The 26,765-nt window shown below is 42.7% G+C and overlaps 1 protein-coding gene across 14 annotated transcripts in view; it reads right to left on the reverse strand.

Annotated features, from left to right (window-relative positions):
- Positions 1-26,765, reverse strand: part of TMEM94 (transmembrane protein 94) — a 272,670-nt gene that overhangs the window by 205,984 nt on the left and 39,921 nt on the right. For 12 of the 14 annotated variants that reach the window (XR_003856541.1, XM_029600524.1, XM_029600536.1 and 9 more), the window contains one exon: positions 12,527-12,611. The gene's annotated coding sequence lies outside the window, so the exon portion shown is untranslated. The remainder of the gene's footprint in view (positions 1-12,526; positions 12,612-26,765) is intronic. The other 2 variants (XM_029600531.1, XM_029600535.1) reach the window with 1 other exon arrangement.

Consider the following 26,765-nt stretch of genomic DNA (forward strand, 5'->3'; position numbering starts at 1 on the left):
CAGGCAGCAGAAAGCAAAATCCAATAGAAGAACCAAGATCAGGGCAGGCAGCAGACAGCTGAATCTATTATACAAACCAAGATCAGGGCAGGCAGCAGATAGCAGAATCCAGTAGTTGAACTAAGGTCAAGGCAGGCAGCAGAATCTAGTAGATGAACCAAGGTCAGGGCAGGCAGCAGACTGGAAAAAGTCAGGTCCAAGGCAAGGGGTCCGGTCTAAGAGGCAAATCAGGAAGCTCAGAGAAGAATCCACGGCCAAACCAGGCAGTCAAACCAGAGGAGACAGGGCAGACAAGGAAGGCAATAATAGACTTAACACAAAGTACCGGAACCAGGCAGGGTAAACAGACAAAGACACAGAACCACAACAGGATAATGAACAACAGAAGACAAGGAACCAGGAATATGGGCAAACAACAGAGAGAGAAGCAACACGCATTGAGGAGCAAACCACTCAGGAGACCTGTTGCTGAGGGAGTGCCGGGCCAAGCAGGTTTAAATAGCTAAAGCGAGTGATGTCATCTTGAGGCAATTGCAATGGTTTTCCCACCAAGGCGCATATATTATGCATGTAGTTGGGCATGCGCGCACCCAAGGTGTCCATTGCCAGGTCCTTGCAGTATACATGTCTGTGTGCATGTATTGGCAGTGTTCCGCTGGGATGAAGAAGCCGTACATTGGTAAGTCGGGAGGCTGGGAGAAAGCAGCTTTAACTTGCGGATGAAATGTTAAAAAGGAGTCAAGAAGTACACCTAGATTTTTTATATTGGAGCTCAATGGGAAGCACATATTCTCTATTGTAATAGTTATAGGTTGGTCCAAGAAAGCAAACCGGTAGCCGATCCAAGGTGGCTATCAGCAATGAAAACAAGTGGATGGATCGGTGTAAAACAGGATTTTATTGAAGCTTGCCCGACTCTGGCCGAGTTTCGCTCAAAGAGCTGCCTCAGGGCTTACAAGCCACTCGAATTGGCTTAAAACATCGCAAAGTTATCACGTAGCGAAGTCAAAAAGGAACAACACAGCAGGTGTCTTTGAAATAATATTCGGATCAAGTACTTTCAAAGCAGAACATTAAAAGTGTGAATATTGCATGCTGAATCAACGCTCAGCATGGATTAACGCAAACTTGCTAGGCAGACTGGATGGGCCGTTTGGTCTTCTTCTGCCGTCATTTCTATGTTTCTGTGTTAAAAAGAGGTCTAATATTCACTTCTTAAATTGTAGACGCCGTTGGTGTTGTGCTGTGGGGAAGAGCCATGCAAGGACAGCTAAAAAAGAGAAGAATCCCCTGAAGCAGGCGAGACGAGCCGCCGAAACATTACAATGTCTTTCACGGTATGGTGTTGAGCATCGGAAAGAACATGGAAAGATAAGTAATATTTAATTATGAGAAAATTTAAATAAAAGTAAAAAAAGTATTGAATAGGAATTGGTAAATGAGGTAAAATCTGAGTGCCATTGTTACCATGAGAGTGGTTGTAGCCCTGTATAGGGCAAGAGCCTGAACGATTGAGCACATATTCTGACACTAATTCCCTGGTATAAGAACAAATAGATTATAATTTAAGAAGTGAATATTAGTCCTCATATATTGACTAGTATGTACTGAAATACAGTGTGAGGACAGTAGCCCTGTAATTTAGAATTAAAAAGAGGTCTTACAGCGGCTCTCTTCACTACAACTGAATGTTTACCTTGAGATAAGGATAGACTGATCAAATCACTCAGAACTTGTGCAAGGATGACCTTAGCTGTTATAAAAAATTGGTATACTATAAGGATTCAAAGAGCAGTATAAAGAATTTAATTTTGAAATATTTTGAGTAATCTCAGTAATGGAGGTATTGTTAAACTCATTCCAAGTGGAAGTTTGATCGATTTTCTCATTTAAATACCAGGCAGGATCTGCTGCAAAACCATGAGCCCATTTCAAGACTTTTTCATGCAGTCTGGAAGGTACAACTGTCTTCCCTGGAGGGACGGGTACCACAGTAGCCTGGAGTATCTCAGCAGGATCAATAATGTGCTTGGACATCCTTAGGCTTGAACGAGCGAGAGGGCATTTGCTCGCTGTTTTCTGAGTGCAGGGCGATACTGTAATTCAAAATTGAAATGAGCAAAGAAGGACCATCAGGCTCATTTTCCATTAGGCTGCTGAGCTTGATTTAGATGTTAAAGGTTCTTGTGGTCCGTGTATACACTAAAATGGTGCTGAGCTCTTCTGAGTAGATGGCACCATTCCTCGAGAGCCAATTTCAATGCCAAGAGCTCTCAATCTCCAGTGTTGTAGTTGCGTTCAGTTAGGAAGAGCTTCTCAGAGAAGAAGGAGCAAGGATGAAGTACCCCTTCCGGAATGTGTTGGCCGAGGACAGCCCCCACCACCAGGGTAGAGGTAGATGCCTCTAAGACGAAGGGTCGAGTAATGTCCGGGAGATATAGACAAGGCTTTCTTTAATTTTTGAAATGCCTCCACAGCCTCAGGTGTCCAATTTTTGGTGTCGCGCCCTTGCAGGTTAAGGGCAGTAAGGGGAGCTGCCATGGAGGAGTAGCTTGGGATACACTAATGGTAATAATTAGCAAATCCCACGAATTTTTATAAGACCCGGAGCCCTATGTTTCAGTGACTGTTTTTTCCCCACACACACATTTATCTGAATTTGTCTGTAATTCTAAATGTTTACTCTAATAATTCCTGATTGAAGAGAGAATTGCAATAGTTGCTAGATTTCCTTAATTTTAACAAAACCTCCCTATTAGCCATTATAGATTTCATTAGTTACAGGGTTTCTTTTTCAATTTATGGTACAAAACATACAGTGCTTACAAGCCATTTTTAGAAGTTATGGTTTATTAATGAATTGTCACAGCTATATGTAGAACCAAATGATTATTTGTTATTATCCCAAGATGGAGTATTTGCTATTGTAAAAGGACAAGGTTGTGTTTCCGTTGATAATACTGAATTGGCAGTGGATTTGGTCTACTTGGTGGGGACAACTGTTAAACTGGCTCACATTTCTAGGGATAATTGGCAGTGATTACTTGTGGTTTGCTTTGGTCCTTTTTGTGAGTGTAAAAGTAGTGTGTGTGTGTGTGTTTGCCTTCCTGTTTATTGTTTTATTTGCCTAAACAACGTCTCCTATCACCTTGAATACAGTCAACATTCAGAGGTCCAGTATGACACAGAACCTCTATGCTTCTCTTGATACAGCAGCTTCCCTGGTAAGAAACCTCCTCAGGATGAGTCATGTTGACAATGATGGGAAAATTCAGAGTACACCCTCTGACAACCTAAGACAGTTGCATGGCCCTGAGTGTGATGATTGTCCCCAATCATTAAGAGGGAAATAATGAAGATGTGGGTTATTTGTTAATTGCTGCTTTAGGAGAAAGCTACCTCATGTTAAAAAGTAACTGAAACAAGAAGGCCTGAACAGCATGGGAATGCAGAATAAATGTGAAGATGAGAAAAATGCCAAGAAAGTCAAAAAGTTACTGAGTAAGCAGAGAATGTGTGATGTCTGAGAGACGCGTGAGGGAAATGTACCAGCAACGTAAGAGAATATGATAGCCATGTTTAACAGCCTAAAAGAGGGTAATGCAAATTTAAAACATTGCTACGTTTACTCCCATAAGGAAATACAATCTCATTCTTTCGGTTTCCACTATCTTGATTTCTTTGTATGCATGTATGACAGCCAGGTATGGGCCATCCGGTGTGAAGAATTAGTAGCGCTAATTCTTCAAGAGGGGAATGATAATAACCTGGATTAAATAATGAAATAGCTTTGCACAAGTGAAAGAATGTGATTTGTCATTATGACAAGCAAAACAGTCCTTGGGTGAGAAACAGAAGCAGTTTGCGTAGAAACTTGTTGACACTTATTTATTTATTTATTTTATTTAAGGTTTTTTTATACCGGCATTCAAGAACTCGTTCTCATCATGTCGGTTTACAGAAAAACAGGGGTGCAATAATATAACCAAAAACATAAATAAACGTGGAGAAGAGAAGCAGTTACAATTAACAAGGGCTAATGAACTGGGATAGTAAGAAATAAAAGAGATAGAGGAGGATAATTATATACAATTGTACAAAGTAAATAAGGAATCCACTATATATACAAGAGAACAAAATAAATATGTGTCCCTTGCCTATAAATCAAGGGATAAGCTGAGAGGAGATATGATAGATCAGGGCTTCCCAAACCTGTCCTGGGGACCCCACAGCCACTCAAGTTTTCAGGATATCCACAATGAATATACATGAGATAAATTTGCATATCAGTATACATGTATATTCATTGTGGATATACTAAAAACCCAACTGGCTGTGAGGTCCTCAGGACAAGTTTGGGAAGCCCTATGAGAGGTCTATAAAAGAATGAGTGGAATGGAACAAGTAAACAAACAGTTGTTTACTCTTTCAAAAAGTACAAAGACCAGGGGACACATAATGAAGTTATTGGGTAATACATTTAAAACTAATAAGAGAAAATATTTTTTTACTCAGCGTATAATTAAGCTCTGGAATTTATTGCCAGAGGATGTGGTGAAAGCTATTAATATAGATGTTTATAAAAGGTTTTGACAAATTCCTGAATGAAAAGTCCATTAACAATTAAGGGAGAGTTGCAGAAATCCACTGGTTGGGAAAAGCAGCTTGGAATCTATCTACCCCTTGTGATCCTGCCAGGTATTTGGGACCTGGCTTGGCCTCTGTTGGAAACAGGATACTGGGTTTGATGGACCCTTGGTCTGACCCAGTATGGCAAGCCTTATGTTCTTATGAGCTAAGGGTAGGAAGACTAAATTTTTACCTACCTTTTGGCTAGATTTGTATAACAAACTCACACACACTAAAGAATATACCCAATAGTTTACCTCCTCCCAAAACTTTTTAAGTTCAAAAAATTCCCAAAGATGCTCTTCATCTACCAAGGTGATCCTCTTCTCTCAGTGCTCCCACTGGACATGACCCGAGTCTCAGGGAGAGATGGGGTAAATCCGTCCACGTGGAGGCATAGCTCCTAGGATAAACTCAATGCTGCAATCGTACGTGCGATGTGGAGCTAATTCTTTAGCATGCTTTTTGAGAACACATCCTTAAACTCCGTGTACTGTGGAGGAAGTCCTGGAATTAAAGAAGCCACAGTTACTAGACAAGGGGGTTCTACCAGCACCAAGCAGGAACCTGTACACCCCTGGCCCCATCAGACGAGTTGTAAGGTGGCCCAGTCGAAATGTGGTTGATATTGCTGGTCACAGGAACCCCAGGATGATGGGATGGATGGCTCGGGAAATCACAAGAAATATAATCTTTTCCAGATGGAAGAGGCCGGTGTGTAAGATCAGGGGCATCATGTTCATCATAACCTGCCCTAAGAGTGGATCTCCAGAGACAGAGAAGATTACCAAATGGAAGGTCATCTGGATCGTGGGAATTTGGAGTTAGACGGCTAGTTCCCTCAAGATGAAGTTCCCTCTATTGCCAGAATTGACAAGGCCTGGGTAGAGAATCGAATGGAGTCCAACTCTAAGGTGACTGATAGTAGTAGTTGGGGAGCATTGAAGGTTCTCGACCTCTGTGGACATTGGGCAAACAAATGGCTTCAGGCTGCGCAATACGGACAGAGGCCCTGCTAATTAACAATGGAGCCTTCTCTTCTAGGGCCAAGTGGCTGCATCCCAAATGCACTGGCTCTTCTGGTGGTGAAGAGATCATGGCAGCCAGCGGTGAGAGCTGATGCTTGAACCGTGGTGCCAACGAGACATTCTTTCGCATCGGACAGGTCTCTCGAGTACTTAGCTGCAAACGATGATCAATTCTGTCGGTAAGGGCGATGAGCGTCTATAATGAAATAGGAAGATCCCGGGCAGCAAGCTTGTTTTTGATTCTTCTGGAGAGACCTTCGAGAAAAATGACAACTAAACTGTCCTCCTGCCAGTTTAGCTTGGAAGCTAGTGTTTGACATTCCATGGCATCTTCAGCCAGGGTTCAGGAGCCTTGGCATAGGTAAAGCAAATCAGAGGCCGTTGCAGCTGCACGACCCAGTTCCTCAAAAACAATATGGATCTGTTCCATAAACTGTGGCAAATCAAACAGGACAGGGTCCCCTCGCTCCCAGAGGAGAAAATCCTAGGCCAGTGCAGTTCCACCAAGCAGGGAGAGGATGGTTGGAGTTTCGCTTGGTCATTGGGGAATAGTGAAGCCTGTAACTGAAAGTGCATATAGCACTGGTTCAAGAATCCCCGACATCTCTTGGGGTCCCCGGCATACTGGGGTGGAGCTGGCAGCTAATGAACTGGCCAACTGAGTGCTACAGGGGATAGCGGTGCTGGTGCAAGTGGAGGTAGCACCACAGGAGTGGTCAGAGCATTCAGGCAGGTGGAGAGTTGGTCCATCACTCAGTCATGAGCTCCAAGGTACCTTGTTGTTTGTGTAATTTACAAACTATAGCAGGGATGGCCTACAGCGAAGACAAGTCCATCGAGTCCATGCCATCAGTAACCTGTTGTGTCTATGGATCCTTGTACCGAGGCAGGATTGACTCTACCTGCAGGGAGGAGCCTTGCAGGTTTCCCCTGTCGGCAGGCGGACCCAGGAGAGACAGAGACCCATCAGAACCTTCACCTGCACCAGCCCTCATTCCTCTTGGGTTGAGCCTTTGGGTGCTAGGGCTGGCAGGACTTACGTGGGGTCTCTGCTGGTGGCAGAAGGGAAGGTCCTGATAGCTAGGGTCATAGGCAGGTGGCAGTCGGGTGAATACCAAATCCAGGCAATGGTCAAGCTAGGCAGTGGTCAGGCATATCCATGGTCCAGGCAATGGTCAAGGGAAGCAGCAGTCAAGCATATCCAATGTCCAGGCAATGGTCATTGCAGGCAGCAGTCAATCATATCTAAGATCCAGGTTGAGGTCAAACCAGGTAACCATCAAAGGGGGAAGATGAGGGACAGATAGGTAGGGCAGGCAGGAAAGGACAAGCACAGGCGGACAATGAGGAAGGAACAGAAGGAGACAAAGGCTAAAGACAACTTAAGATCAGCTGGTCAAGGATGAAAACAAGCTGGAGACAAGCAGGATGACAAGAACACTGGAGAAACACACATTATTCAGGAGTAGATGGACCTATTGCTGAGGCATCGGGGAAGAGACAGGAAGAGCCCTTTACAGAGCTAAACATCTGATGTCATTAAGGGGCGCCGCAGAGGATTTCCCACTGTGGGCCCTTTAAAAGAGGTCAGGTCAGGTTCATGCAATAGGAGGGGTGTAGCTGGATAGGCCTGGCAGCATCCTTCCGCGTGTAGAACTGGAAGTGTTCTGCCGTGTTGAAGCGTGGCATCTCGCCACAGGAAGGACTGGCAGCATCAGGCCGTGACATGAGCCCTCAGGATGGCCCAACTGGGGAGGTGAGTGCAGCGGTTTGTGGGGGCAGCCCGCGAACCGACAAACATGACACCTCTTCTCTTCTAGGGAATACATATTCAGATCCTTAAGCCTTTCCTCATATATCGTTCAATACAGTCCCCACACCATTTTGGTCGCTCTTCTCTGGACCACTCCATCCTGTCTTTATCCTTTTTGAGATGTGGTTTCCAGAACTGGAAACAGTATTCCAGGTGAGGCCTCACCGAGTACCTTTACAAGGGCATTATCGCCTCCTTTTTCTTACTGGATATTCTTCTCTCTATGCAGCCCAGCATTCTTCAGGCTTTAGCTATCACCTTGCCACATTGTTTCACTATTGTCAGACAACCAGACACTTATCACCCCAAGGTCTCTCTCCCAGTAGGTGCACATTAGTCTTTCACACCCTATCACATACAGCTCTCTTGGATTACCACTCCCCAGATGCATGACTGCACCTTCTTGGCACTAAATTTCAGCTGCCAAGTCTTTAATCATTCTTCAAGCTTAGTCATTTTTCATTCTCTTAACTCCCCTCTGTTGCAGATCTTAGTATCTTCCGCAAATAGACAAACTTTACCTTTTATCCCTTCCACAATGTTGCTCACAAAAATATTGAACAGAACTGGTCCCAAAACAGATCCCTGTTGCACTCCACTCAACACCATTCTCTCTTCAGAGTAAGATTTACCATTACACAATATCTCCTATCAGTCAACCAGTTTGTGGTCCACTCCACCACCTTGGCACAGAGTCCCAAAGCTTCTCATTTTATTCACGAGCCTCCTGTGTGGGACCCTATCAAAAGCCATGCTGAAATCCAAGTAAATCACATCGAGCACTCTTCCTTGATCCAAATCTCTAGTCACCCAATCAAAAACGTAAATTAAATTTGTCTGACAGGACCTTCTCCTGGTGAATCCATGCTGCCTCAGGACCAGCAACCCACTAGTTTGTAGATAGTTCACTATACTTTCATTGAGCGTCTCCATTCATTTTCCCACTAACCAGCCTGCAGTTTCCAGCCTTCTCTCTGCTACCACTCTTGTGAAACAGAATGACCACAGCTCTTCTCCAGCCACACAGCACTACTCCATTTCTAGGGATCTATTGGTCTTTCAGTGGACCCGTCTGCACATCTCCCTCAGTATCCTGGGATGCACCTCATCCGGCCCCATGGCCTTGTCCATTTTCAGTTTTCCTAGCTTTTCTCATATATTCTCTTCTTTAAACAGAGTTTTGTCTACCCCACACCATCTATGGTCTTCTCAACCAACAACTGTGCTTCTCAGGGTCTTTTTTTTTTAGCAAATACCAAACTCAAATATTTGTTTAATATTTCTGCCATTTCTTTGTCTCTCTCCATACATTGCTCTTTGTAATTTTTCAGTATCCTTATACCACTTCAGGCCTGCCTAATTTCTCCAATATATCTGAAAAATGTTTTTTTCACCTCGTTTTACCTCCATGGCAATTTTTTCTTTCACTTGACCTTTTTCTCTCAATTTCTTTTCTTCATCTCCTTCAGGTTCACCAGATATTCTTCCCTGTATGCCTCTTTTTGGGATCCTTTATATTTCTTGAACACTGTTCTTTTTGCCTTTATTTTTTCAGCCACTTCCTTTGAGAACCAGATCAGTTTCTTTTTTCTCTTACTTCTGTTTACTTTTCTAACTTATAGATTTGTTCCCTTTCTAATAGCTTCTTTTAATTTGTCCCACTGTTCCACCTCATCCATTTTCTCCAGTCTTCCAGTTTTTTTCTCCAGGAACATTCCCTTTTAGCAAAATCTGTATTTTTGTAATTCAAAATTCAGGTCTTTGCTTGACTTCTCTGTATCATATTTGCAATATCAAACCATACCATCTGATGATTACTAGTGCTCAGGTGGTCACCTACATGGACATTAGAGACATTATCCCCATTTGAGAGGACTAAGTCTAGTATCACATCTTCCCTCGTGGGGTTCCATTACCATTTGTTGGAGCAAGCCCTTCAATGCCAATATCACTTATTCGTTGCAGTGGGATTTGGTGATCAACTGTGCCAAATGCAGAGGAGAGATCCAGTAGGACTTGGAGGGAGTTGCCATCTCTTTATTATGGCTAACAGGATGGATTCTATTCTGTAGCCTTTTAGGAAACCTGATTGGTACATCATACATCAGATCTTCTGCCTCTTTTTTCTCTTTCTCCTACACTACTTTCTTTTTTTTTTTTTTTTTTTACTTCCCCTCCTATTTAGGCTACTCTAGGAACCCTTGCCAGCCTGAGGACTGAAAGGGTGAACTTAGCTTCTACTGCTGCTTCTGGTGTGTGTCACGGCCTGCATGGAAGGGGAGTAGGAGAGCTGCTGGAGGGGGTAAGTAAAAGTGGCTTTTTAAGTTTATTTTTCTTGATTGACTGCCATTTTAATTATTTAATATTACGTGATGTGTCTGCTTTTTTGAAATATTTTATTGGTGTTTGGAGAATTTTTAATAGTTTTTATGAGTTTTTAATTGTTGGATGTTTTTCTGTTTATAGCTGTTTTGAAACATTTATTTTGCTTATTAGTATAGTTTTACAATTATTTTTGTGTGGGGATCTATAGCTGCTTGCTAGATCTGTTTTTAGGGCCGGATTTAATATTTGTAGTATTGCCTTTTCATAGACAGGGTTGCTCCTGTTTACTGAGCAACTCTATCTATGAGTGTATTCAATAATACAGGTGTAACTGTGTGCGGATTAGTTTATGTGCATTACTACAGATCCTGGGAGTATGTTAGGTCGGTTATGTGTGTGTTACCGAGATGAGATATTTTACTAGCATGTAAGCGTTTGTATCAGTCTTATTTGTTGTGTTTTCTCAAGAGGACATGCATTGGTGGTAAACTGCTGTCTTTTTATAAGTAGGGCTATTGAGCCTGGTAGTAGAAGGAGTTTGAGTTGCTGTAACTGAGATGACACCAGAACCAAAATGTCTTTTTTGTAGGGTGAGTTGTATGGGGAACGTTATTCCCTTGTTATATTGTAAACCGTTATTCCCTTGTTATTCCCTTGTTATATTGTTATTCCCTTGTTATATTGTTATATTGTTATATTCCCTTGTTATATTGTTATATTGTAAACCGATCCGATATGGTTATTTACTATGAAGGTCGGTATAAAAAACTGTTAAATAAATAAATAAATAAATAAATAAATAATTCTGCTTTACATCCATTATTGTGGGTCGGGGGGGGTTCCGTGGATGCAAACTGTACTTTTACATCTAGCCCCGTGACGATCATGGGTCAGTGTGTCATGCATGTGAGAACCATCTGTCAGGTGTGTCCCGACAGAAAAAAGGTTGAGAACCACTGATCTAGATCAACCAAAGAAGTTGATTTCAGTCCTGATTTTGCCTCAGCATGCATGGAATTATAGTTCTGATTTTCCTTCAAAAAATAGGATTTCATCTCTATACATGCCATAGTGCAAAACCAGGACTTAACCAGCCTCTTCAGATTGACCTGGGTAAGGTGGCAACCCTATCTTCCTTGCTTTCCATGTATGCATGCACCACCTGCATGGCATTTTCAAGTCTGACCAGAATCAACAGATAGAGGTTGTGATTCTGGATACCCTGTGCTGCAGAACTAAGCCCAGGCTCCTCTACTTCTTTTACTGTACCTTCTGTCTAAATCGGGCAGTTAGCTGCATATTAAAATGGACTGGCTGTCTTCCCATCTCTAGATCAGCTGCAGAACACAGCAACAGAGTCTTAGACAGAGCTTTCTCAATTAAATAATTAGCTCTCTATCAAAGCCCCAGAGAGCAGGGAAAGCATTCCAGTAGAAAGCGCTGCAGACATGAAAGTCAATCAAAATGTTTGCCCAAACAGACAATTGCTACATCTGATAATCAAGCTTGAGCAGTTCTAGACTAATTCCTAGTAATGACATGTAAAATTCACAAATCACCAATGGGGTTAGGAGTTAAAAGAATAAAGAGAAATGTTCTACATCAAAATATATCACTTTTAGAGACCATGTGATTCTCTGAAGCCACAGCAGTGTGTTTGCAGAGCTCTTGACCAGTCCCAGCTTTAACAATAGCTTTTTCTATACTCACCAATATTTTTTTTTCTTCAAAATGCTGAAATAATTGCCTAAGCATTCCATAGCTAAAAAAATGGGCTGATAAAGTTGCTAAGGCGGCAAGGCTTGGTAGAAAAATCACTAACTGAAAATATGGACAATGCCTTATAAGGTTTCCTCCTCTTTCAGGAGGGGCTATTTCCTTTCTTTGGAAGGGGAAGGTGCCCCAAATAAAATTTCCACTTTGCAGCAACTATTAGATTGTGGGGGGCTAGATGTTCCTGATTTCTATTTGTATTATTTACTACAAGGGTGTTTGTGGTGAGGGGCTGAATAGAAAATTATGTTGTATTGTATCCTTGGAAGGATTTAGAGGCACTTCAATCTGGCCACCATCATTTTATGGCATTATTCCCCTGAATAAGAAGGGCTTGTCCAATTCTGAAGGCTTGATTTTCAAAAGCATTTACATGCTTAAAACAGGGATTTACACACTTTACCCGTTTAAGTGGGCTTTTGAAAATTGCTACAATATATGCCATTGAATTGTCCATAGGATGTTCACATGTAAGGGAACTTTACATATGTAACTGGATTTTTTAAATTGCTATGATAATATTTTACATTTACATGTGTAACTTCTTTTGAAATTACCTCCTAAAGATGTGGTATGATGTTAAAAGTTTTGGGTAGGCTGATTATGCGTCTCTCTCCTTTCTTGCCTCTCTCTAGTAATTCCTATCTTTCTCAGGTTACATTTTCTTTATATTTATGAGTTTGGCGACAGCAGGGTCTTTGCTGCCTTGGGCAGTTATGGAAGGACACAGTTTTTAAATCCTTTGAGAGAATTTAATAGAAGAATATGGTATTCCCCTTATACTCGTTTTCTGTATTTACAAACATGTAGGGATATTTTCCCTAGTCATGGAAACAATCTTGCTCTGAGGGAGAAAAATGGTTTTGAAAAAATTCTTACATAAAACAAAAAAAATTCATTTCACAAACATATCATTATATTAGAGACGTGGTAAAAAAACAGTGACGCAGACAATAACCTGATTGCTCGAGGGAATGCTGACCTCTCTCTAACTCTTCATAGTTGCGACTGGCAAGGAATATAGTGCTCTCCCAAGAAGCTATCTGCAACAAAAACAAAGAATTGATATACAAAATTTATTTTATTTATTTAAACAGTTTTATATATCGGTATTAGTTGTGGTCATCATACCGGTTTACATAGAATGAATCAAGTTTGGAAATTACATTATAACAGGGAAAGGCAAACTGGGAGAGAGGGGTAACAAGAGGCAGCTAAGAAGAAAAGATTAACAAAAGATTAACAAAATGTTAAATTTTACTTGGTTTCATTTCTATTTTGCTAGGTTTAATTCTGCTAATCCTTTATGTTGAGTGTTGTGGGATAAAGGCATCATACATATAGAAACATAGAAATGACGACAGAAGAAGACCAAATGGCCCATCCAGTCTGCACAGCAAGCTTTTGCACTTTTTTTTTTCTCTCACATACTTATCTGTTTCTCTTGGCTCTTAGTAACCTTTTTATTCTATTTCCCTTCCACCCCCGCCATTAATGTAGAGAGCAGTGTAAGAACTGTATCTAAGTGAAATAGCTTAATTAGTTAGGGGTATTACCCACAGCAATAAGCAAGCTACACCCATGCTTATCTGTTTATCCAGACTATGTAATTCAGTCCTTGTTGGATGTTGCCTGAATATAGATCCACCTTTCTTCATCCCCCCTGCCGTTGAAGCAGAGAGCTATGCTGGATATGCGTGAAGTGTCAAACTTTCTCCCCTGCTGTTGAAGCAGAGAGCTATGCTGGCTTTGCTTATATGGTGGAATTGTGATTTTGTATGCTCCTTTTGGTCTATTCTTCATAAGATGGTTCAAGATATAACTGCTTTTGATTGCTCTGCAGTACTATATCTGTTAGGGAGGTGGGAGAGAGGGTTGTGCATACCTTCCATGAAAGCTTGATCTCTCATCATCTACTTCCTGCAAGACTGACTATAGCATTTAATTGGAAGACACTCCCCAGGTTGGACCATTGGAAGAATGGCAGAGACTGCAGCCATGGAGAAAATGACATATGCACTTCATGACAAATCTGAGAGATATGAGCAAATTTGGGGACTGCACTGGATGTGTTGAAGAGTAACTTGTTTTCATTAGATTTATTTGGCCAGAATGGACATGCCTCCTGTGACATTCTTTGTTTTTCTTTCTTTTATGTTTGTATTTGTGGTTTCTTGTGTATTTTGGAACCCTCTCTCACTATGTTCCGTTCTTTGTTCTCACCCCTTGTTACATGTAAACCGGCATGATGTGGTTTCTAACCATGAATGCCGGTATAGAAAAAACGCAAATAAATAATAAAATATGTACACTTACTGTTTGGCCAGTTTGTATTTTTTCTGTTCTGTGTGCCTTTTAAAATAAACAGTTAAATAAAACCCTCTATTTGGGGTCCTACACTGGCTCAGCCTCCCTGAGGAATTTAATAGATGGATCAAAATTAAGAACATAAGAAATTGCCATGCTGGGTCAGACCAAGGGTCCATCAAGCCCAGCATCCTGTTTCCAACAGAGGCCAAACCAGGCCACAAGAACCTTGCAATTACCCAAACACCAAGAAGATCTCATGCTACTGATGCAATTAATAGCAGTGGCTATTCCCTAAGTAAACTTGATTAATAGCAGTTAATGGACTTCTCCTCCAAGAACTTATTCAAACCTTTTTTGAACCCAGCTACACTAACTGCACTAACCACATCCTCTGGCAACAAATTCCAGAGCTTTATTGTGCGTTGAGTGAAAAAGAATTTTCTCCGATTAGTCTTAAATGTGCTACTTGCTAACTTCATGGAATGCCCCCTAGTCTTTCTACTATCCGAAAGAGTAAATAACTGATTCACATCTACCCGTACTAGACCTCTCATGATTTTAAACACCTCTATCATATCCCCCCTCAGTCGTCACTTCTCCAAGCTGAAAAGTCCTAACCTCTTTAGTCTTTCCTCATAGGGGAGCTGTTCCATTCCCCTTATCATTTTGGTAGCCCTTCTCTGTACCTTCTCCATCGCAATTATATCTTTTTTGAGATGCGGCAACCAGAATTGTACACAGTATTCAAGATGCGGTCTCACCATGGAGCGATACAGAGGCATTATGACATTTTCCGTTTTATTCACCATTCCCTTTCTAATAATTCCCAACGTTCTGTTTGCTTTTTTGACTGCCGCAGCACAATGAACCGACGATTTCAATGTGCTATCCACTATGACACCTAGATTTATTTTTATTTATTTATTTATTTAAGGTTTTTCTATACCGGCATTCATGATACAATCATATCATGCCGGTTTACAGATAACAGGTGAGTGAAAACTTTGTTCATTTAACCAGTGCAGAAGAAGCAAAAAGTTACAATATAACAAGGTCATTGAAACTGGGGATTGAAGGAGAATAAGAATAGATAGGAATAAATATAAACTTTACAGAGGTAGATTATTTACATTGTGTGCAGTAATGTCTCTTAGTGGTTGGTATTTACATTGTCCCGTTAGGTCTCAATGGGTGGTAGAATCTGTAGGGTTCGCGTGTCGTAGGATCTCTCCTTGGATATTAGACTCGGGAAAGGCTTGTTTAAATAGCCAAGTCTTAAGCCTTTTTCTGAACGTCAGCAGGCAAGGTTCAAGTCTGAGATCAGGTGGTAAGGAATTCCAAAGAGCAGGGCCCGCTGTAGAGAAGGCCCGGTCTCTGAGTGTGATATGGTGTATCGCTTTAATAGGGGGAACAGTCAGAGAACCTTTGTATGCCTCTCTGATGGGTCTGGATGATGAGTGAAGTCTGAGTGGGATTTGGAGGTTGAGGGGGGCTAGGGAGTGGATGGATTTATGGATGATAGTGCATGACTTGTGAAGGATTCTGTAGTGTATTGGTAGCCAGTGAAGATTTATTAGAATGGGAGAGATGTGGTCTCTTCTTCTGGAATTAGTCAAGATCCTAGCTGCCGCATTCTGGAGCATCTGGAGTGGTTTGATGGATGAGGACGGGAGGCCTAGTAAGATAGAGTTGCAATAGTCTATCTTGGAGAATATTACTGATTGTAGGACTGTTCTGAAGTCATGAAAGTGTAAGAGTGGTTTCATTCTTTTGATTACCTGCAGCTTGTAAAAGCAGTTCTTGGTTGTATTGTTAATAAATGATTTTAGATTCAAGTGTTTGTCTATTATTACCCCAAGATCTCTTGCTTGTGTCACAATGGTGTTAATTGGAGCAATTTGAGGTGGGGGGTTGCTGTTTTCGGATGAGATGAGGAGGAGTTCCGTTTTGGCGGAGTTTAGAATCAGATTTAGGTTTGCGAGGAGTCCGTTGATCTCTTGAAGGCAGTTTTCCCAGTATTTGAGGGTTTTTGAGAGAGATTCTTTGATGGGTATCAGAATTTGCACGTCGTCAGCATATAGAAAATGTTTTAGTTTCAGGTTGGTTAATAGTTGGCATAGAGAAAGAAGGTATATGTTGAAAAGAGTTGGGGATAGTGAGGAGCCTTGAGGAACTCCTTGTGATGAATTGTGACGTGGTGATTCTTTATTATTGATTTTAACTTTATAACCTCTGTTACTAAGGAATGACTTGAACCATGCGTGAGCAGAGCCTGTTATTCCAATGTCAGAGAGGCGGTTGAGGAGAGTGGCATGGTTGACAGTGTCGAAAGCAGCCGACAAGTCCAATAGAATTAGTAGGAAAGATTGTCCTTTGTCCAAGCCCATGATGAAGTGGTCTGTTAGTGATAGGAGTAGGGATTCCGTGCTTAAAGCCTTGCGAAATCCGTATTGTGTAGGGTGTAGTATTTCGTGATCTTCGAGGTAGTTGGAGAGTTGTGAATTAACCAGTTTTTCCAAAATCTTTGCTATAAAAGGTAGGTTAGAGATTGGGCGGAAGTTGTTAGGATTCTTGGGATCTAAGTCTGGCTTTTTTAGTAGTGGTTTAAGAGAGGCCGTTTTTAGTGCATCAGGGAAGATTCCCTGTGTTAAGGAGCAGTTTATAATGTCCGCTAGTGGTTTGGAGATAGTTTCAGGTATTAGCAAAAGTAGTTTTGTCGGTATTAGGTCGAAGGGATGGGAAGAAGGTTTCATTTTCTTTAACAGGGATTGGATCTCTAAGTTGGTGGTAGGTTCAAATGAATCCAGGGAGATTCTGTTGTTGAGTAGCTGGTAGGATCCAGTCATAGGGGTGAGGCTGGGTGGTAATAGGGTTAATTACCCTATTACCACCCAGCCTCACGGCAGGCTCTTTCTTGGGTTGTAGCACCTAATATGGAACCCAATATAGCATGGGTTATTTTTCCCTATATGCATCACCTTGCATTAATCCACATTAAATTTCATCTGCCATTTGGATGCCCAATTTTCCAGTCTCACAAGGTCTTCCTGCAATTTATCACAATCTGCTTGTGATTTAACTACTCTGAACAATTTTGTGTCATCTGCAAATTTGATTATCTCACTCGTCGTATTTCTTTCCAGATCATTTATAAATATATTGAAAAGTAAGGGTCCCAGTACAGATGCCTGAGGCACTCCACTGCCCACTCCCTTCCACTGAGAAAATTGTCCATTTAATCCTACTCTCTGTTTCCTGTCTTTTAGCCAGTTTGCAATCCACGAAAGGATATCGCCACCTATCCCATGACTTTTTACTTTTCCTAGAAGCCTCTCATGAGGAACTTTGTCAAACGCCTTCTGAAAATCCAAGTATACTATATCTACCGGTTCATCTTTATCCACATGTTTATTAACTCCTTCAAAAAAAATGAAGCAGATTTGTGAGGCAAGACTTGCCCTGGGTAAAGCCATGCTGACTTTGTTCCATTAAACCATGTCTTTCTATATGTTCTGTGATTTTGATGTTTAGAATACTTTCCACTATTTTTCCTGGCACTGAAATCAGGCTAACCGGTCTGTAGTTTCCCGGATCGCCCTTGGAGCCCTTTTTAAATATTGGGGTTACATTTGCTATCCTCCAGTCTTCAGGTACAATGGATGATTTTAATGATAAGTTACAAATTTTTACTAATAGGTCTGAAATTTCATTTTTTAGTTCCTTCAGAACTCTGAGGTGTATACCATCCGGTCCGGGTGATTTACTACTCTTCAGTTTGTCAATCAGGCCTACCACATCTTCTAGGTTCACCGTGATTTGATTCAGTCCATCTGAATCATTACCCATGAAAACCTTCTCCATTACGGGTACCTCCCCAACATCCTCTTCAGTAAACACTGAAGCAAAGAAATCATTTAATCTTTCCGCGATGGCCTTATCTTCTCTAAGTGCCCCTTTAACCCCTCGATCATCTAACGGTCCAACTGACTCCCTCACAGGCTTTCTGCTTCGGATATATTTTAAAAAGTTTTTACTGTGAGTTTTTGCCTCTACAGCCAACTTCTTTTCAAATTCTCTCTTAGCCTGTCTTATCAATGTCTTACATTTAACTTGCCAATGATTATGCTTTATCCTATTTTCTTCTGTTGGATCCTTCTTCCAATTTTTGAATGATTGGAAAATGATTTGTAACTGTCTCAGAGGTAATTCCAAAGATTCCAAAGCTGAGAGAATCCCTGCAGGATATTTGTATACAGGGAGGCTATATCAGCCAAAACCAAAACAGATTCATTCTCAACCTCTTCCAAATAATTTAAAGGTAAAAATGAAATTGGTCATATCTCTTACATATGATGGAGCCTTGACTACTAGAGGTTGTAATAATGCATCCACAAACTTGGCAATTGTTTCAAAAACAGACCCAATCCCAGAGACTATAGGTCATCCTGGGGGACTTATCATAGATATATGAATTTTGGGTACTGTATAAAAATTCGGAATAGATGGAAATGGTTCAAACAGAAACCGAAACTCCTTAGATATAATTCAGTCCTGTAAAGCTGTATCTAAAATATATTTAATCTCAGTTTGTAGAGAGACTGTAGGGTCATGGTCCAAAATTTGATAAACCTCAGAGTTACTCAACTAATCAAGAGCTTCCCAAGTATACTGACGCTCATTGAGAACAACCACCGCTCCGCCTTTATCAACGAGTCATATAACGATGGATCTATCTTCACGCAAGATCTTAACTGCTGCAAACTCATCTTTAGTTAATTTGAATTTAATAAACTCTTTCTTAGATTCCAATGAATCTAAATCCCGAAGGACTAATGTTCCTCTCATTGTTGCATTTGAGACATTAGGCATCCAGGAAGATGGTTTATACATGTGAGGTAATGATTCTGAACACAAAAAAGTCCTTAAGTCTAATCCTGCGAAAAACCATTTTTAGTTCTACTCAAATTGCAAAAGCATCATATCTCTCAGTAGGAATAAAGGACAAGCCTTAGTTCAGAACAGACAACATAGGGGGGGCGCTCTTCTGCCGGCAAACAAGATGGCCGCGTAACACCCTCGCTCCGCTCCCGACGCGACAAAAACCGCAGCGAAACCCCGTGTTAACCACGCTGTGCCTCTCAAAAGTCGGCGTATCGGCTGCCTTAAGCTACCAGGCACCTTTTTGCGATGGCGGCGAAAAAAAAAGCCGTCGATTTGAAGCACTTCCAATTCAGTAAGCTGCCGCCGGATCTCGGTGAGGACCACGAGGCAGAGCCGGAGCAGGCTGCAGACACCGCGCCCGCGGCGCTGATGCAGGTACCTGTTTCCCCCACGGGGAGAAATTCAGATTGGGCTGCAGTCACCTCTCAGCTTAAAAATGAAATTCGTGGCTGGTTTATAGACTTTCGGGCCGACTTAAAGACCCATAAGCAGGAGCTCATGGCCTCAATGGCGGACATCCGCGAAGACATTGCAGGCCTGGGACGCAGAGTGGATGAGCTGGAGAACAGGGTGGACGCCCATGGGATATCCTTAAATAAAGTTGCTAAACATCAGGGTGCCCTAGAAGAGGATATTGGCACTATACAGGAAAAATTAGAGGATCTTGAAAACCGATCTCGGCGGTGCAACATACGCATTCGGGGGGTACCGGAGACACCCGACTATAGTGATGCCATGAAAACTGCCGCCTCTATATGCACCTATATTCTAGCTCAGCCTCAGGACGCAGGAGATTCAGCCGCAGGATCCCTGACTGAAACTATCAACATCGAGAGGGCGCACCGAGCCCTGGGTCCTAGGTCCGATGCCCGGCCCAGAGATATCATTATCTGCTGTCACAGTTTTGTGCAAAAATCGAAAATTATGGATGCAGCTGGCAAGCGAACTTCCTGGACCTGGGACGGACATTCCATCTCTCTTTATCAGGATCTGGCCCCCTCCACTTTGCGTAAGCGCTTTGAGTTGAAGGAAATCACGGCCTACTTACGAGCTGAGAACATCCGGTATCGCTGGACTTTCCCATTTGGGCTACAATTTACGATCAACGGGGTGACCTCTCGAGTCAAAACCCCGGTGGATGCTATTGGGGCACTTAATAAGGCTGGCTACCACCCCAGCATTGTGGCACCGAGGAAATCCACGCGGCTCTCCAAGATGGATGACCATCCAAAATGGCGCAGAGCCGGTAAAGGGGGCAGTCGGTTGCGCCGCCACTCTGAGGACTCCACTGCGGCATTATCCGATCAGGGCTGATTTTTTCTTGCCCGGCTTTGCCTGCTCATTATCTCATGCTGGAGGCACGCTGGCATATGCTTTTCATCTGTGCCCGCTTACCAGCTTACTGGAGGCTGAGGATCCTAGCGTGTGTTTTGGGTCGCTTACTGACATTTCCTGGGACCCCATCTTGTCGTGAGACTGTTTGTTGTTCTTTTCCTAGATGGGGGAGCAGTACGGGGTTCATTGTTTTTCACTGGTTATTCTTTTGTGTGGGGAGGGGGGCGGGAACATGCGGTTCATGCGGGCAGGGAGTGACTCCCGGGAGAGGAGTCTAGTCACCCTTGAGAAGTGTTGGGTGATGTTTTTGGGGTGGGAACGGGGTTTGTTCTTACCAGGGTGTATACTGGTTTGTACTGTCTTGTGTGCTTGGATTCCTGTCGTACAGCGGAGATCTCACTGCCATGCCCATTATGGCTACACCATATAAAGGTGTGGGTACTGGGGAGTGTATCTTGTCCCTCAACGTAAAAGGCCTTAATCACTACCGCAAAAGATTTTTACTGTATCAAGAATTGCAAACACATCATGTCTCTATCGCATTGCTCCAGGAGACACATTTAAGGAAAAGGCATGAAAGGGTCTTGTCCTCTTCCTTGTACCCAACTCAATATTTGGCCGCCAGTACGAAAGATTTTAAATATGCAGGGGTGGGTATATTACTTGCTCGTGGCTTTGTACATGATGTTATGTAGGTTGTTCGGGATCCTGGGGGGCGCTATGTGCTACTGAAAATCAGGGTGGGCCACCAAGTAATTACCCTGGTTAGCCTTTATGCTCCCAACACGGGTCAGGACGCCTTCTTTATTCAACTTGATGAAGTGCTGACTAACCATGCTGAAGGGGCGCTCATTTTAGGGGGGGATTTTAATGTGACCCATAGCCCTTCTCTAGACAACTCCTCTCAGGCTTCTGCAGTTCCCAAAAAGGTGCGGAAACAGCTTTCCTCCTTCATCTCTCATTGGCAGCTGGGTGATGCTTGGCGTCTGAGATATCCCCATTCTCGATGTTATAGCTATTTCTCTCACACGCACCAACTTTACTCTAGGCTGGACTATTTTCTAGTGGATAAGCAGACGCAAAACTGGGTAACAGACGCAGGTATTGAGCCTCTAGTTTGGTCAGACCATGCCCCGGTCTGGCTTCGGTTGCACCTCCATAACAGGGACACGGGGCAGAAATTCTGGCGTTTAAACGAGGGTCTTCTCAAAGAGCCCACCTTTGTGACACAGTTAAGTGACCAGCTCATTACATTTTTTCAAACTAATCTGTCTGACAGTACACCTCCGCCCACCATTTGGGAATGTTCCAAAGCTGTGGCACGGGGCATAATTATCTCACGTGCGTCCTTTTGTAAACGGGAGAAGGAGAAGCAGCGGCAGGTCCTGTTGACGGAGCTAGCCCATCTATCCCAGTGTCATATGCGTACTCAATGCCCTAGGATTCTCAAACAAATGACTGGCACTCGGGATTCTCTTAAGGCCCTTGATGCTGACAAATTAGCTTTTCAATTGGATATTGTGAAGCAACAATATTTTGAGGAAGGTAACAAGGCGGGACGTCTTCTCGCTCGTCGCTTGAAGGCGGTCCTACTCCAGAATCATATCACTAAGATCAAGGATACAGGGGGACAATTAGTTATGTCTTCGGAGGGGATTAGACAATGCTTTACTGATTTTTATGGGCAATTATATAGCGCAGATACCACTATAGAGGATACAGACATAGATATGTACTTACGGGACTTGCCTCTGCCTCATCTCACAGACGCCCAACAGCAGTATCTAGACGCTCCCATCCGGCTCGAGGAGGTCCATCAGGCGATAAAGGCCTTAAAGCCGGGAAAAGCCCCGGGTTTGGATGGCTTAACCGGCAGCTACTATAAAAAACTTTCCTCTGTAGTGGCGGAACCCCTCCTCGAGATGTTTAATTCATTGCGCAGCCCTGCCACGTTGGCGACTAACGCTAATGTAGCTGGTATCACAGTCTTAGCTAAACCGGGAAGGGACCCTATTCATTGTGGGTCCTATCGCCCCATCTCACTCATCAATATAGATTTGAAGATTTTGGCCCGAATACTGGCTGAAAGGTTAAAAGGCATTATTCCCTTACTGGTGCACAATGACCAAGTGGGTTTCATTCCATCACGTATGGCCAGCGATAATATTCGGAAGGTAGTTGACCTTATAGACTATGTTCATCAACATAAGTTATCGGCCGTTTTATTAGCTATCGACGCAGAAAAGGCCTTTGACTTGGTCCATTGGCCTTTCCTGTTTCGGGTGTTGGGCTCTATGAATTTTGGAGAGTTTTTTCAAACCTGGATTCAGAAGCTTTATGACAAGCCCCAAGCACGGGTCAAAGTTAATGGGGGGTACGGCCCGGTGCTTAATATACAGCGGGGGACCCGGCAAGGATGCCCGTTATCACCTATGCTATTTGCCCTTTTTTTGGAACCTTTGGCCATGACAGTCCGTAGGACAGCATCAATTACGGGTGTTCAGTTAGCTGACTTACATTTCAAGCTGTCCCTTTTTGCGGATGACATTCTTTTTACTTTAACTAATCCGGCTACATCCCTACAGGGAGTCTCGGAAGCTTTGGAACAGTTCCATAGGGTGTCAGGCTTCACTGTCAATTTCGACAAGTCAGAACTTCTGAATATCACTCTGTCACCTCAGGAAGTAGTGGACATCAAACACAAATTTCCCTTTCGCTGGGCTAGCACTTCACTCAAATATTTAGGTGTACACATTGGACCCCACACGACACAATTACACTCTCTTAATTATAACTCCCTGTGGAAGAAAATTGATAGAGATATGTTGGCTGGGTAGATTGGCTATCGTCAAAATGGTTATTCTCCCACGCCTTCTGTATTTTTTCTCCACCATCCCCATTTTTATACCTTCCATGTTATTGAAAAAGTGGCAAGCTAAAATATATGGTTACATTTGGCGTAAACGTCCTCCTCGAGTGGCGCGTACAGTCTTGTTTCTACCCAAGAGGGCAGGGGGACTGGGGGCTCCGAACCTCATCTGGTATTATGCAGCAGCGCAGCTCCGCTTTTTGGTAGATTTTTATAATAAAGCTGATATTAAACAGTGGGTTCAATTGGAGCAGAGACAGATAGGGTCCATGCCCATTCAGGCCTTGGCTTGGCAGCCTAGATCCACCTGGCATACGTTGACTCATGTACCCCCGGCTTTGCATACCACCCTCAGGGTGTGGAAGGCTTGGAAATCTAAGCTAGTGGGAACTTCGGATTATTTCCACTCTTCTTACCTCTTTCATAATACCCTATTTAAGGGGTGCATGGATAACATTCGCCTAGCGGTATGGGAACAAAATGGGCTTTCCACATTTGGGCAAGTCCTGTTGGGAGGTACTGTCCGGGTTGTTGAGGCTTTACCTGTTTCGGGGCTCCTTGACTCCGGGCAGGTGCTTGCTTATGCGCAAGTGCGCCATTTCCTCCACTCATTGCTTTCTGCTAATCAGGTCCGTTTGTCTAAAACGCTCTTTGAATCTTATTGTGCATACAAAATTAAGGGCATTCTTTCTAAAATCTACAAGCTCTTGAATAATCACTCTCCCTACTCAGCCACGCATATTCAGGCGTGGCATAGGGATTTGGGGGAAGAACTATCTAATGAGGATTGGGATCTAATTTTCCTTCAGTTTTCCAAAGTGTCCGTTGCCGCCTCTATTCAAGAACAGTGTTATAAAGTGTTGTATATAGATGGCATTTGACTCCAGAGAAACTGCATCGCATGATACCTACGATTTCCCACCTATGCTGGCGGGGATGCGGCCACACTGCTAATTATATTCATGTGTGGTGGCAGTGCCCAAAGGTCACATCCTTTTGGCAGGAGCTTTTTGACTGGCTAGGCACTGTAATACAGGGCTTTAAAGCCCCGAGTGTTCAACATGTTTTGCTGCACGTACCATCTGAGGATTATTCTACATGTACTAATAAATTTCTTAGTCAAGTTTACATTGCGGCCAGGGCAGAATTGGCTAAAGCATGGAAGCTGCCTGATCCGCCATCGAGAGCGGCAGTACTTCACAGGCTACATAGCCAGTATCATTTATCCTACCTGACTGCGGTGAAGCATGACAAACTGAAACCTTTTCAGGTGATATGGCGCCCTCTGATGCTATGGCTGCGGGCTCAGACTACTCCGGCCTAGGGGCTGTCCATCTCGGGGCGGGGAGGGCCAGATGCGCAAACATACCCACCTATATACACCTTTTGATCTTGCTATGCAGCGTAATGGTTGAATGATGACACAGGGACTCGATTATACATTGATAGGTTTTATTTCAGTCAAGACAGGCAACTTACAGTGTACTTTATATCATGCGGACACCTGGGTATGGGGAGGGGAGGGGGTATAGGGTTGGCATTCTGATAGTACATATGATTGGTTTTTGATATGTCTTTTGCTACGTGGGAGTATATGGCCTCTGTTGTTTTGCACTGTATTCCCTCTATACCCCATGTACTTGTGGTTGTTTTTCATGTTATATCCTGGATTTATTATTGCGTTATATTCTGTATATGTACTATCTTTCATTCAATAAAAATTATAAATTGAAAAAAAAAAAAAAAGAACAGACAACATAGGCACAGATAATGTCTTACAAAACAGACTGAACACAGATCACTCATTATCTGTTTGTAACGAGAGTACAGGGCCCTGTAAAAAGGATAAGAATCATGGTTATTAGTATTAATATTTTTATGAGACCTCAAAAAAGGAATCCTTTCTATTTTATCATCATTATGACCAATTCCTTCTACAAAAGATACTCATTTAGAAAAAGAGTCATTACTCGAGGAAGCCTTCTCTTCATCAGAAGAATCACTAGACAAGGAGAAGTCACCATTTCTTGTAACACTGCTTCTCTTATTTTTTGCATCCACGGATACATGTAACCAACTGTGTAATCTCTTTCATCCCTATAAAATTTACTCATTTTAACTTTCTTAATATCTGCTTGAAAAGTGTCCATTTGTTTTTGCATTTCTACTATTGTGCCTCATAAGCCTGATGGCAATGATATGTTCCTTAGTAGCTAGTTAACAGCATCAAATCATAGGCACATTTGTTGAGGACGGCATTCCAACGAACAACAAAATTATCATTTTGAACAAAAAAAGGAGCTTCTTTCACTATTTGTAAATCCCTGGGAATTATTTTAACATGGCAATATTTGGATAGACTGTAACTCCATACAAATCTATACAATGTTTTGAGTACCACAAGCAAACATACCAGTCTATGCAAGGTTTAATATGAAAATGTATTTGGAAATTTGAAACTTTGTTTCTTTTAACACATTTTTGTAAAATTGGATTGATATGCATGTGAATGTGTGCGTATGAGTGAGTGTTTTGGCTATTATTTGTATATTATGGTGATTGATGATATATTTAAGTGATAATATTATTTGTATTTTATGAATTATGTATGTTTTTGTACCAATTCATGTTTTTTTGTAATAATATATAATTTTAGGTGTTGTGTTATATATTTACATATTGTAAGCATCTCTCTCATTTAGTGTGTCCAACACATTTTCCATCTGCATGGGCTCCCCCCTTCACATCCTCTTGGACTGGGGAGAATGGTTCACAGCTTGCTTTGGCAAAGCTTGTTCAAGAAGTTTGGGATTACCTTAGATTTCACTTTGGCTTACTACCCTCAGAGGAATGGGCAAATGGATTGGACAAATCAGTCTCAAGGCCTTCCTATGAGCCTATGTGAACCAGTGACAGGATAATTGGGCATCTCTACTTCCATGAGCCAAGTTCTGCCACAATAATCATATGTGCAGCTCCACTGAGTCATCGCTCTTTTGTGTAGTGTTCAGAAGTCATCCTCGCAAACCTATGCCTGTTCCAGTTTCCATCATCTGCCTTACAGCCAAGGTAATGGGCCATGAACTTCAGGATATCCGGCAGAAGATGAACCACCTCCCGGAACACACGGCCAAGAGGCAGGCAGACAAACATAACCCAGCACTCCGACTCCAACCAGGGGACCTGGTATGGCTCAGCATGAACAACCTACACTTAAGAATGCCTTCGCTGAAGTTTGCACCCAGATTTGTGGGTCCATTCCCTATCGTGCGGCAGCTGGGGTCGATGGCCTACAAGCTAAAGTTACCCTCATCTCTACGGATCCATGTCGTCTTCCATGTATCCCTGCTGAAACCAACAATCCTCTCATGGCCCTCCAGCCCAGCAGAAGACTATATCCAATATGAAGTCCAGGAAATCATGTATTCCCAGAGGGTCCAGAATCAAATTCAATATCTAATCTCCTGGAAAAACTATGAGCATGAAGAAAATTCCTGGGAGCCAGCCTCCAACTTTCAAGCACCCAGCTGATATGTGAGTTCCACAGGAAATTCCCCAGGAAACCCAAGTCCAGAAATCTAGGCGGGTGGGGGTGGAGGGGAGTACTGTTACATTCAGCAGCTTGAGGCACCTTCCCACAAACCTCCTCACTCACCCAATACTGCTGGCAGGCTTTCACAGCTGGAACGCTGTCTGTCCTCCAACGCCACTGAGCACGGCCACAGATGCCACTATGCTCCCT

The sequence above is a fragment of the Rhinatrema bivittatum genome, chromosome 4 (genome assembly GCF_901001135.1).
Source record: "Rhinatrema bivittatum chromosome 4, aRhiBiv1.1, whole genome shotgun sequence".
NCBI classification, from domain to species: Eukaryota; Metazoa; Chordata; class Amphibia; order Gymnophiona; family Rhinatrematidae; genus Rhinatrema; species Rhinatrema bivittatum.